Genomic DNA, 9851 nt, shown 5'->3' on the forward strand with positions numbered 1-9851 from the left:
GTAGTGATGGTTTCATGAGCTGAAATACTCCCAGAAATGTTCCATGCGTACAAAAGCTTATTTCTCTCAAATGTTGTGCAGAAATTTGTTTACATCCCTGTCAGTGAGCATTTCTCCTTTGCCCAGATAATCCATCCACCTGACAGGTGTGGCATATCAAGAAGCTGATTAAACAGCATGATCATTACACAAGGGCTCCTTGTGCTGGGGACAATAAAAGGCCACTCTATAATGTGCAGTTTTGTCAGACAACATAATGCCACAGATATCTCAAGTTTTGTGGCAGTGTGCAATTGGCATGACTGCAGGAATGTCCACCAGAGCTGTTGCCAGATAAATTAATGTTAATTACTCTACCATAAGCCATCCCCAACGTCGTTTTAGACAATTTGGCAGTACGTCCAAACGGCCTCACAACCGCAGACCATGTGTTACCACGCCAGCCCAGGACCTCCACATTCGGTTTCTTCACATGTGGCCAGGTCTGAGACGAGCCACCGGAACAGCTGATGAAACTGTGGGTTTTCACCAACAAAGAATTTCTGCATAACTTGTCAGAAACCATCTCAGGGAAGCTCATCTGCGTGCTTGTCGTCCTCACCAAATCAAATCAAATTTTATTTGTCACATACACATGGTTAGCAGATGTTAATGCGAGAGTAGCGAAATGCTTGTGCTTCTAGTTCCGAGAATGCAGTAATAACAACGAGTAATCTAACTAACAATTCCAAAACTACTACCTTATACACACAAGTGTAAAGGGATAAAGAATATGTACATAAAGATATATGAATGAGTGATGGTACAGAGTGGCATAGGCAAGATGCAGTAGATGGTATCGAGTACAGTATATACATATGAGATGAGTATGTAAACAAAGTGGCATAGTTTAAAGTGGCTAGTGATACATGTATTACATAAAGATGCAGTAGATGATATAGAGTACAGTATATACGTATACATATGAGATTAATAATGTAGGGTATGTAAACATTATATTAAGTAGCATTGTTTAAAGTGGCTAGTGATATATTTTACATCAATTCCCATTATTAAAGTGGCTGGAGTTGAGTCAGTGTGTTGGCAGCAGCCACTCAATGTTAGTGGTGGCTGTTTAACAGTCTGATGACCTTGAGATAGAAGCTGTTTTTCAGTCTCTCGGCCCCAGCTTTGATGCACCTGTACTGACCTCGCCTTCTGGATGATAGCGGGGTGAACAGGCAGTGGCTCGGGTGGTTGTTGTCCTTGATGATCTTTATGGCCTTCCTGTGACATCGGGTGGTGTAGGTGTCCTGGAGGGCAGGTAGTTTGCCTCACGGTGATGTGTTGTGCAGACCTCACTACCCTCTGGAGAGCCTTACGGTTGTGGGCGGAGCAGTTGCCGTACCAGGCGGTGATGCAGCCCGACAGGATGCTCTCGATTGTGCATCTGTAGAAGTTTGGGAGTGCTTTTGGTGAGGAACTTAAAACTTACTACCCTCTCCACTACTGTTCCATTGATGTGGATAGGGGGGTGTTCCCTCTGCTGTTTCCTGAAGTCCACAATCATCTCCTTAGTTTTGTTGACGTTGAGTGTGAGGTTATTTTCCTGACACCACACTCCGAGGGCCCTCACCTCCTCCCTGTAGGCCGCCTCGTCGTTGTTGGTAATCAAGCCTACCACTGTTGTGTCCGCAAACTTGATGATTGAGTTTATACCAGTGTCAAATCCGTGATTTGTATGCATCACGGAAGTTCGAGTAGCAATGATCCAGAATTATGCCAGCTCGTGTTGTGCATTCAATATGCTGAAAGAATTTTTAAGGAGTAATGATCTTAGGTTAGCGTTGTTAAAATCTGCTTGGGGGGGTTATACATGGCTGTGACTATAATCGAAGAGAATTCTCTTGGAAGATAATGCAGTCTGCATTTGATTGTAAGGAATTCTAGGTCAGGTGAACAAAATAACTTGAGTTCCTGTATGTTGTTGTGATGACACCATGCGTCGTTAATCATAAGGCATACACCCCATGCCCTTCTTCTTACCAAAGAGATGTTTGTGTCTGTCGGCGTGATGCGTGAAGAAACCAGTTGGCTGTACCGACTCTGACAACGTATCCCGAGTGAGCCATGTTACCGTGAAACAGAGAATGTTACAATCTCTGTCTCTCTGGAAGTCAACTCTTACCCTAATTTCGTTCACCTTGTTATCTAGAGTGGACATTTGCGATTAATATGCTAGGAAGAGGTGGATGGTGTGCTCGCCTTCTGAGTCTGACCAGTAGGCCGCTCCGTCTGCCTCTGCTGCGGCGACCGCTTTGTTTTGGGTCGGCCTCTGGGATAAGATTGCGTGTCCAGGTTGGAGGTCCGAACAAAGGATCCGCTTTGGGAAAGACTTATTCCTGGTCTTAATGATGGTAGGTTTACATCGCTTCTATATCCAATAGTTCTTACAGGCTGTATGTAATAACACTTGAGATTTTCTGGGCTAACAATGTGAGAAATAGTACATAAAAAAACAAATAACTGCATAGTTTTCATAGCGAGGCGACCATCTCTGTCGGCGCCATCATTCCAATTGAATGGCAACGCCGTGTATACAATTCCTGGAAGCTGAAAACTTCCCAGTTCTTCCACGGCATGCATACTCACTCGAGATCACCCATTGAGCATTTTTGGGATGCTCTGGATTGGCGTGTACGACGGTGTGTTCCAGTTCCCGCAAATATCCACCATCTTCGCACAGCTATTCAATAGGAGTGGGACAACATTCCACAGGCCACAATCAACAGCCTGATCAACTCTATGCAAAGGAGATGTCGCATTGTGGCGGTCACTCCAGATACTGATTTTCTGATGCACACCTCTGCTTTTTTAAGGTATCTGTGACCAACATACGCATATATGTATTCCCAGTCGTGTGAAATCCATAGATTAGGACTTAATGAATTTACAGTTGAAGTCGGAAGTTTACATACACCTTAGCCAAATACATTTGAACTAAGTTTTTCACAATTCCTTACATTTAATCCTAGTAAAAATTCCTTGTTTTAGGTCAGTTAGGATCACCTCTTTATTGTAAGAATGTGAAATGTCAGGATAGTCATAGAGAGAATTATTTATTTCAGCTTTTATTTCTTTCATCACATTCCCAATGGGTCAGAAGTTCACATACACTCAATTAGTATTTGGTAGCATTGCCTTTAAATTGTTTAACTTGGGTCAAAGGTTTTGGGTAGCCTTCCACAAGCTTCCCACAAGTTGGGTGAATTTTGACCCAATTCTCCTGACAGAGCTGGTGTCACTGAGTCAGGTTTGTAGTCCTCCTTGCTCGCACACGCCTTTTTAGTCTGCCCACAAATTGTCTATAGGATTGAGGTCAGGGCTTTGTGATGGCCACTCCAATACCTTGACTTTGTTGTCCTTAAGCCATTTTGCCACAACTTTGGAAGTATGCTTTGGGTCATTGTCCATTTGGAAGAACTTTTTGCGACCAAGCTTTAACTGATGTCTTGAGATGTTGCTTCAATATATCCACATAATTTTCCTACCTCATGATGCCATCTATTTTGTGAAGTGCACCAGTCCCTCCTGCAGCGAAGCACCCCCACAACATGATGCTGCCACCCCCGTGCTTCACGGTTGGGATGGTGTCTTCGGCTTGCAAGCTTCCCCCTTTTTCCTCCAAACATAACGATGGTCACTATGGCCAAACAGTTCTATTTTTGTTTCTTCAGACCAGGCAACATTTCTCCATAAAGTACGATCTTTGTCCGCATGTGCAGTTGCAAACCATAGTCTGGCTTTTTTTATGGCTTCGTAAGAAGCATTTCAAGGTCCTGGAGTGGCCTAGCCAGTCTCCAGATCTCAACCCCATAGAAAATCTTTGAAGGGAGTTGAAAGTCCGTGGTGCCCAGCAACAGCCCCAAAACATCACTGCTCTAGAGGAGATTTGCATGGAGGAATGGGCCAAAATACCAGCAACAGTGTGTGAAAAACTTGTGAAGACTTACAGAAAACGTTTGACCTCTGTCATTGCCAACAAAGGGTATATAACAAAGTATTGAGATAAACTTTTGTTATTGACCAAATACTTATTTTCCACCATAATTTGCAAATAAGTTCATTAAAAATCCTACAATGTGATTTTCTGGATTTTTTTTCTTCTCATTTTGTCTGTCATAGTTGAAGTGTACCTATGATGAAAATTACAGGCTTCTCATCTTTTTAAGTGGGAGAACTTGCACAATTGGTGGCTGACTAAATACTTTTTTGCCCCACTGTATGCCTATGAAAAGTAGTCATAGCTAGAAGGGATGCAGCTTTTAGCTATTTTCCTTACCTTAACCTAATTCTCTTAACCTGCTACTTGAATTCTCCTCATCTGTAACAAATAGTCAAATTACGTTAATTTGACAAAGGATGGATACATTCTACCTATGTAGAATGTACAATATGAGGTCCCTATAGCCCCCCCCCCAAAAAAAACAATGATAATTTGAGAACTTTATTCATAAGAGAGAAAATGTATGGACATTACAGCATAGGAAAAATGCCTCAATGGGTTAGGACAACCTGCTGTGTTGACTGGGTGTTCCAGCCTAACAACATATTTAATCTTTATATGACACGAAAACAACTGAATGAATTAAACACAACCAAACAATTAAGAGCCCTGATGGTATAGGTGACCTGAAGAAGTGATATTCTAACATCAGCTTTATTTGTTTATGTACTGTATGTCGACTGGATTCCCCCTGTGAAGATGAGCAATGCTGCAGCAACATCAGTTTCTTCTACAACTTCGTCCTTCTCCAGATATGAAAGGAGACATCCCTCGGTTATACATTTATTTTGGAACAACATGTAAAATACCTATTTATATACTTATTTATGATATGATAAACATACTGTACTTTAATTATAGGCTATATTGTTGTTTGGGTGAAATTAAAAGTGTTTTCTCATTTCTGCTTTGCCTTGCTTTATTGAATAAAAATATTTTTTTTTATAGCCTAAAGTGTGTGTGTGTGTGTGTGTGTGTGTGTGTGTGTGTGTAATATATATAATTTAAACACATTTAGCATAAACAATGTAATTGTTGTGGTAGTCTTAGGCAAACCATTTTCATTATAACAGGTGGCACTTCCGAAGTGCCACTCGGATCTTCTGGGAGAAAAGTATCTGGCATTGAACATGGTGGTGGATGTTTTAAGCTAAAGATCCCATCTCCTGGTTCAAGACATTTCACTGCCTAGATTACAAGGGTTGGATTCGCACAAAACTATTTCATGTCGGCACAATGCATGTAAAACATCTAGTATAATGATTAGCCTCATACATTGTCTACTGGTATCGTTTTAAAAATCGAGAACATGTACTGTAGCTCAACAATATGTAAACAATGTGTGAGTTAAGCTAATGCCCATTAGGCTAATGCCATCATACTGTAGGCCAGTGTTTTCCAACTCGGGTCCTCGAGTACCCCCAATGGTACATACACCATTTTATTGTAGCCCCGGACAAGCACCCTGATTCAACTTGTCAACTAATTATAATGTCCTCTGTGTTGAATCAGGTATGTTTGTCTGGGGCTGCAGCAAAACTCTATGCTGTTGGAAGTACTCAAGGACTGGAGTTGGGAACCGCTGCTGTAGCCCTATGGCTGCATTGGTGTAGCATGCCGTTATCAGCTGCAAAATGGGTTCACATGGCTGATATCCTGAAAATAGTGACAGTCAAATGAATCTAATTTGAGAGCTTACAACTGAACAAAAGTGTAGGTAATGTTCATTTGAGAATACAACACAGACAAGATAGGTTCCCTTACCCTCTTTACAGATGGATTGTGAGCTGTGATCAATCAACATCAACAATAGTTTATCTTGAATAATAGTTTGAAGTTAACAAGTTTAAACACTTCAAAGAATCAACACTTTCATATAATTTCATGTGTAAAGGTTAGACATCTTAGTAACAAGTAGGCTATTATTACTAAAGAATCATTTAATTGGGCGGCAGGTAGCCTAGTGGTTGGAGCGTTGGGCCAGTAACCGAAAGGTTGCTAGATCGAATCCCCGAGCTGACAAGGTAAAAATCTGATTTTTCTGCCCCTGAACAAGGCAGTTAATTCACTGTTCCTAGGTTGTCATTGTAGATAAGATATCCTAACTGACTTGGTTAGGTTTAAAAAATGAAAATCCCGGTTAATTCTTTTTTTTTTAATACCAGGGTTGGCAAACCTCGCTCCACTGATCCCTGGTCTACTGGGTGAGCTGACTTCTGTTCCAGCCCAGCAATAGTACACATACAGTGCCTTTGGAAAGTATTCAAACCCCTTCACTTTTTCCACATTTTGTTATGTTACAGCGTTATTCTAAAATTGATTAAATTACTTTTCACAATCTACACCCCATAATGACAAGGCAAAAAAACGTTTTTTTGAAATGTTTTGCAAATATGCACTTAAACCACACAAGGAATACCCAGTGGTAAGTGCTCAAATGTGGTACTACCTTGACAAAGAGAGCTGGAGATCAGTTATGTTTTTGTGGGATATTTTGAGATATAGCTTTCACTTGAAAAATAAAAATATATCCTGCTTAATGCTCTACTTCCTGTTAATGCTCTACTTCATGTCCATGAATATCAGCTTTTGTTATAAACATGTAGCGTTGTGTGTTTTTATTAATGAATAAACATAAAAGCTTTATAAACTATTTAAGTGACACCAAGCTTCTGCCTCCCAGGCTCTTCCAGTTACAGCTGGCTCCCCTTAAGAATATCCACGAGCTGGAGACAGACAGCTGTGAATACTGGAAGGTCCTGAGGAAGGAGCACCGACGCTTTAACAGGTTACACATAGGGAAGAAGCTGTAGGACCCTGGGCAGCGATCAGCTGCTGGCCAAATATTATAAGGGAGAATTCTGATCCAACCATAAATTCATACATTGTGCACCTGACCTGAGAGGATGGAAGATCAACATGTAGCTAGTTTAATTAACTGGTCTGGCACATAATTGCCCATGAAAGGAAGTTAGGCTAGCGAGCAAGCATTTTAGCCAGGTAGCCTAGGACAACAAAAACTATAAAAGTGTGTACTGTATGACATAGACCGTTTAGGCAACATAAAAGAGTAAGGTGGCATTTGCATTTCCCTACAAGTAGGGTGAGTCAACATGTTTTTTATACTTACACAGAACTCAGTCCCATGGACTGATGTTACGAATCCCTTTTGGCCCGACAGTCTAGGGGGGATGGTAATGAGACTCGTTACATAACTCATGCAAATTATTATTGTGACAAAGGAAAAGTGTGAACGAAATAAGCACGACAACTGAAATCTACCGTCAAACTCTAGGTTTATTTATAAACACACGGTAATGGGGGGAGCAGGAAAAGGGGCTGAGCTGGACCCAAGGAAAGAAACAATAAGTATTCAAAAACACCCCTAAGCTAGACTAGCCTACTTTAACAACAGCTAACTAACTAACCAAAAATACAGTGGGTGGTCCGCCCAGTTCTAACTAGTGTATTTAACAAAGTTCACCTACGGGTAGTGTATGCCCATGGGCGACTTGTCTTGGTTTCCCCTTTTCCACCAGCAATCAAACACAAACACCATAACCAAAAACAATACTCACAGGTGATGACAAAGTGCTATGAGGTGCTTAAACAAAAGAGAGGTTAAGACACAAAGCGAGAGTGAAACACAGAGACCTACAGACATGGCATTTACAGAGAGATTGAGCTGAGCTGAGCTTTAGAACAAACAAATGATGGGGTTTTTAAACCATGGGGAAAGAACTGTGATAGGTTTAGGAAATATGAGGAGGTGTGTCTTCTGATTGATGATTGGTTGTTGACTGATTGGGGAGTGATGATTTTCACCTGTGAGGGGAGAAGGAGAGAAAAGAAACACACACACAGGATACACACACACAGGATAACTGTATCCGTAACAACTGACATCTTATTTAGCTTAAGTTGATTGGACAAAATCATTTTTGGTATATTTTAGCAGTCAGATGAAGTGTAGCACATGGGGATGTGTGAAACTTACTCCTCGGCCTGAAGTGTCCACACTTGCGCCAGCGAATAGCTAGCTTCTCGCGTAGCACCGACTGGTAAGACGTTACAGGAGGGCGGTCATGTGTGCTAGCACGGCAGAGGTCCCAAGTTCGCGTTCAGAAAAATGAAGGTCTTGTTTATTCTCATCACTTGTCAGAGAGAAAATACATTTTGACATCTGCTTATTTTGTGCAAGATTTTGTGTATCAATGGTGAATAAAATGACTGCTTTGATTATTCTGCAAGTGATTATTTTGATTATTCTACATAGTGGCGTGTTTATGGATGCCAAGGGAAGCCAGGCTCTCCCAAATATTTGACCAATACCAAAATATGAATACAATTATATTTCGTCTCTGTGTTTTCATAATTTGAGTGTCTGAATCTCACAGGAGACATCATCGGAGCGAGGGAAACAGCGCCCCTCTGTCTCAGTATGTGTAGCCCATTTATCTGTTGCTATCTGGACCTAAAAAGTATAACATGTTGCCCCTGTAGCATTTGATTGAATGATACCAGCAAGCATTTGGACAAAACTTCCGTGTCAGTTTCTGGTCTGCTTGTGTTGATGTCCTGCAGTAATTAGCTTGCTAAATCATCCCATTCCTAAGTCATGGATGGAGATGGGGATTTGGACTTGTTGTTTTGACTTAATTCTCTGTACATGCCAATGATTGTGATGGCGATTCTGATCTAACTATAAATTGATATGTTGTGCCACTGGCCTGAGATGATTGAAGTTGAATATGTAGCCTAGCAGGATCCCATTAACTAGCTAGCAAGAAAGGAGGTTTGCATTGGCATTCAACTAGTCTATGTTATGGTGAGTCCAAACAAAATAGTTTTGCGTAATCACGCCCACCCACACACACACAAACACACAGACTGAAAACTGTACCATGGACAACCACATGACATTTAGCAACATTGATTGAACTAAATTGTTTTGGGTATATTTTAAGTTTGTTTTCAGTGTATTAAACTAAGCATGTATAGCCTTGTTCATTTGATGATGTTTAAATGTTTAAGTTGAAATGGTACTGGAATAGCAGAGGCAGAGCTCCTGTTGTTTTTATGCTGACTTGTGGTAACTGGTTTTAAATCAGTAGTTGTTTAGTAAACTGTTGAAAACATGAACTTGCTTGACCATGCTGCTGGTGAAATTACTGTTACATGCAATATTTGCTTTGTGGATTTCACCACTCTGGTTTTGTGATTAAACAAAGGTGTGGTTAAATTTATTCTGCCACTGTGGCTTCCCAGGTAGCACAAAACGTCTGGCTCACATCTGGCCTGATTCCGGCCAGATCTAAAACTGCTGGCCCAGGTCTGGCAGCCGGATCCTGCCCGAACCCAAAATGAATGTCGGAACAGACTCGGCCTGAGTCATTCGGGACAGATCTGGCAGCCTGAACTGAGCCAAAGCTGCCATTTTAGGGCCAGAATCGTCAATGGCCCAGAATCAGCAATGGCCCAAATCCACTTGACCCCCCCCCTCCCAGAAACACACACACACACACCGCTGCAAAATAATATGAAGATTAAAATATGTGGAGAGGTGTGCAAAAACAATCAATGTGACATTAAGGAGACGTTTTTATCCAAAGCGACAGTATGTTGTCATGCATTCATTTTCCGTTCGTGGTCCCAGGAATCGAACCCACAATCATGACGTTTCGGGCGCCATGGTTTTTTCCAGTGACAGCTATGGTCGTTGTTTATTTTGGCTAAAGGCTAAATTTATAAATTTTAATAGGCTATTGGAATAATTCAACATGCATGGTTGTAAGCTGCAACACTC

Source organism: Oncorhynchus masou, chromosome 24 (genome assembly GCF_036934945.1).
Source record: "Oncorhynchus masou masou isolate Uvic2021 chromosome 24, UVic_Omas_1.1, whole genome shotgun sequence".
Taxonomy (NCBI): Eukaryota; Metazoa; Chordata; class Actinopteri; order Salmoniformes; family Salmonidae; genus Oncorhynchus; species Oncorhynchus masou.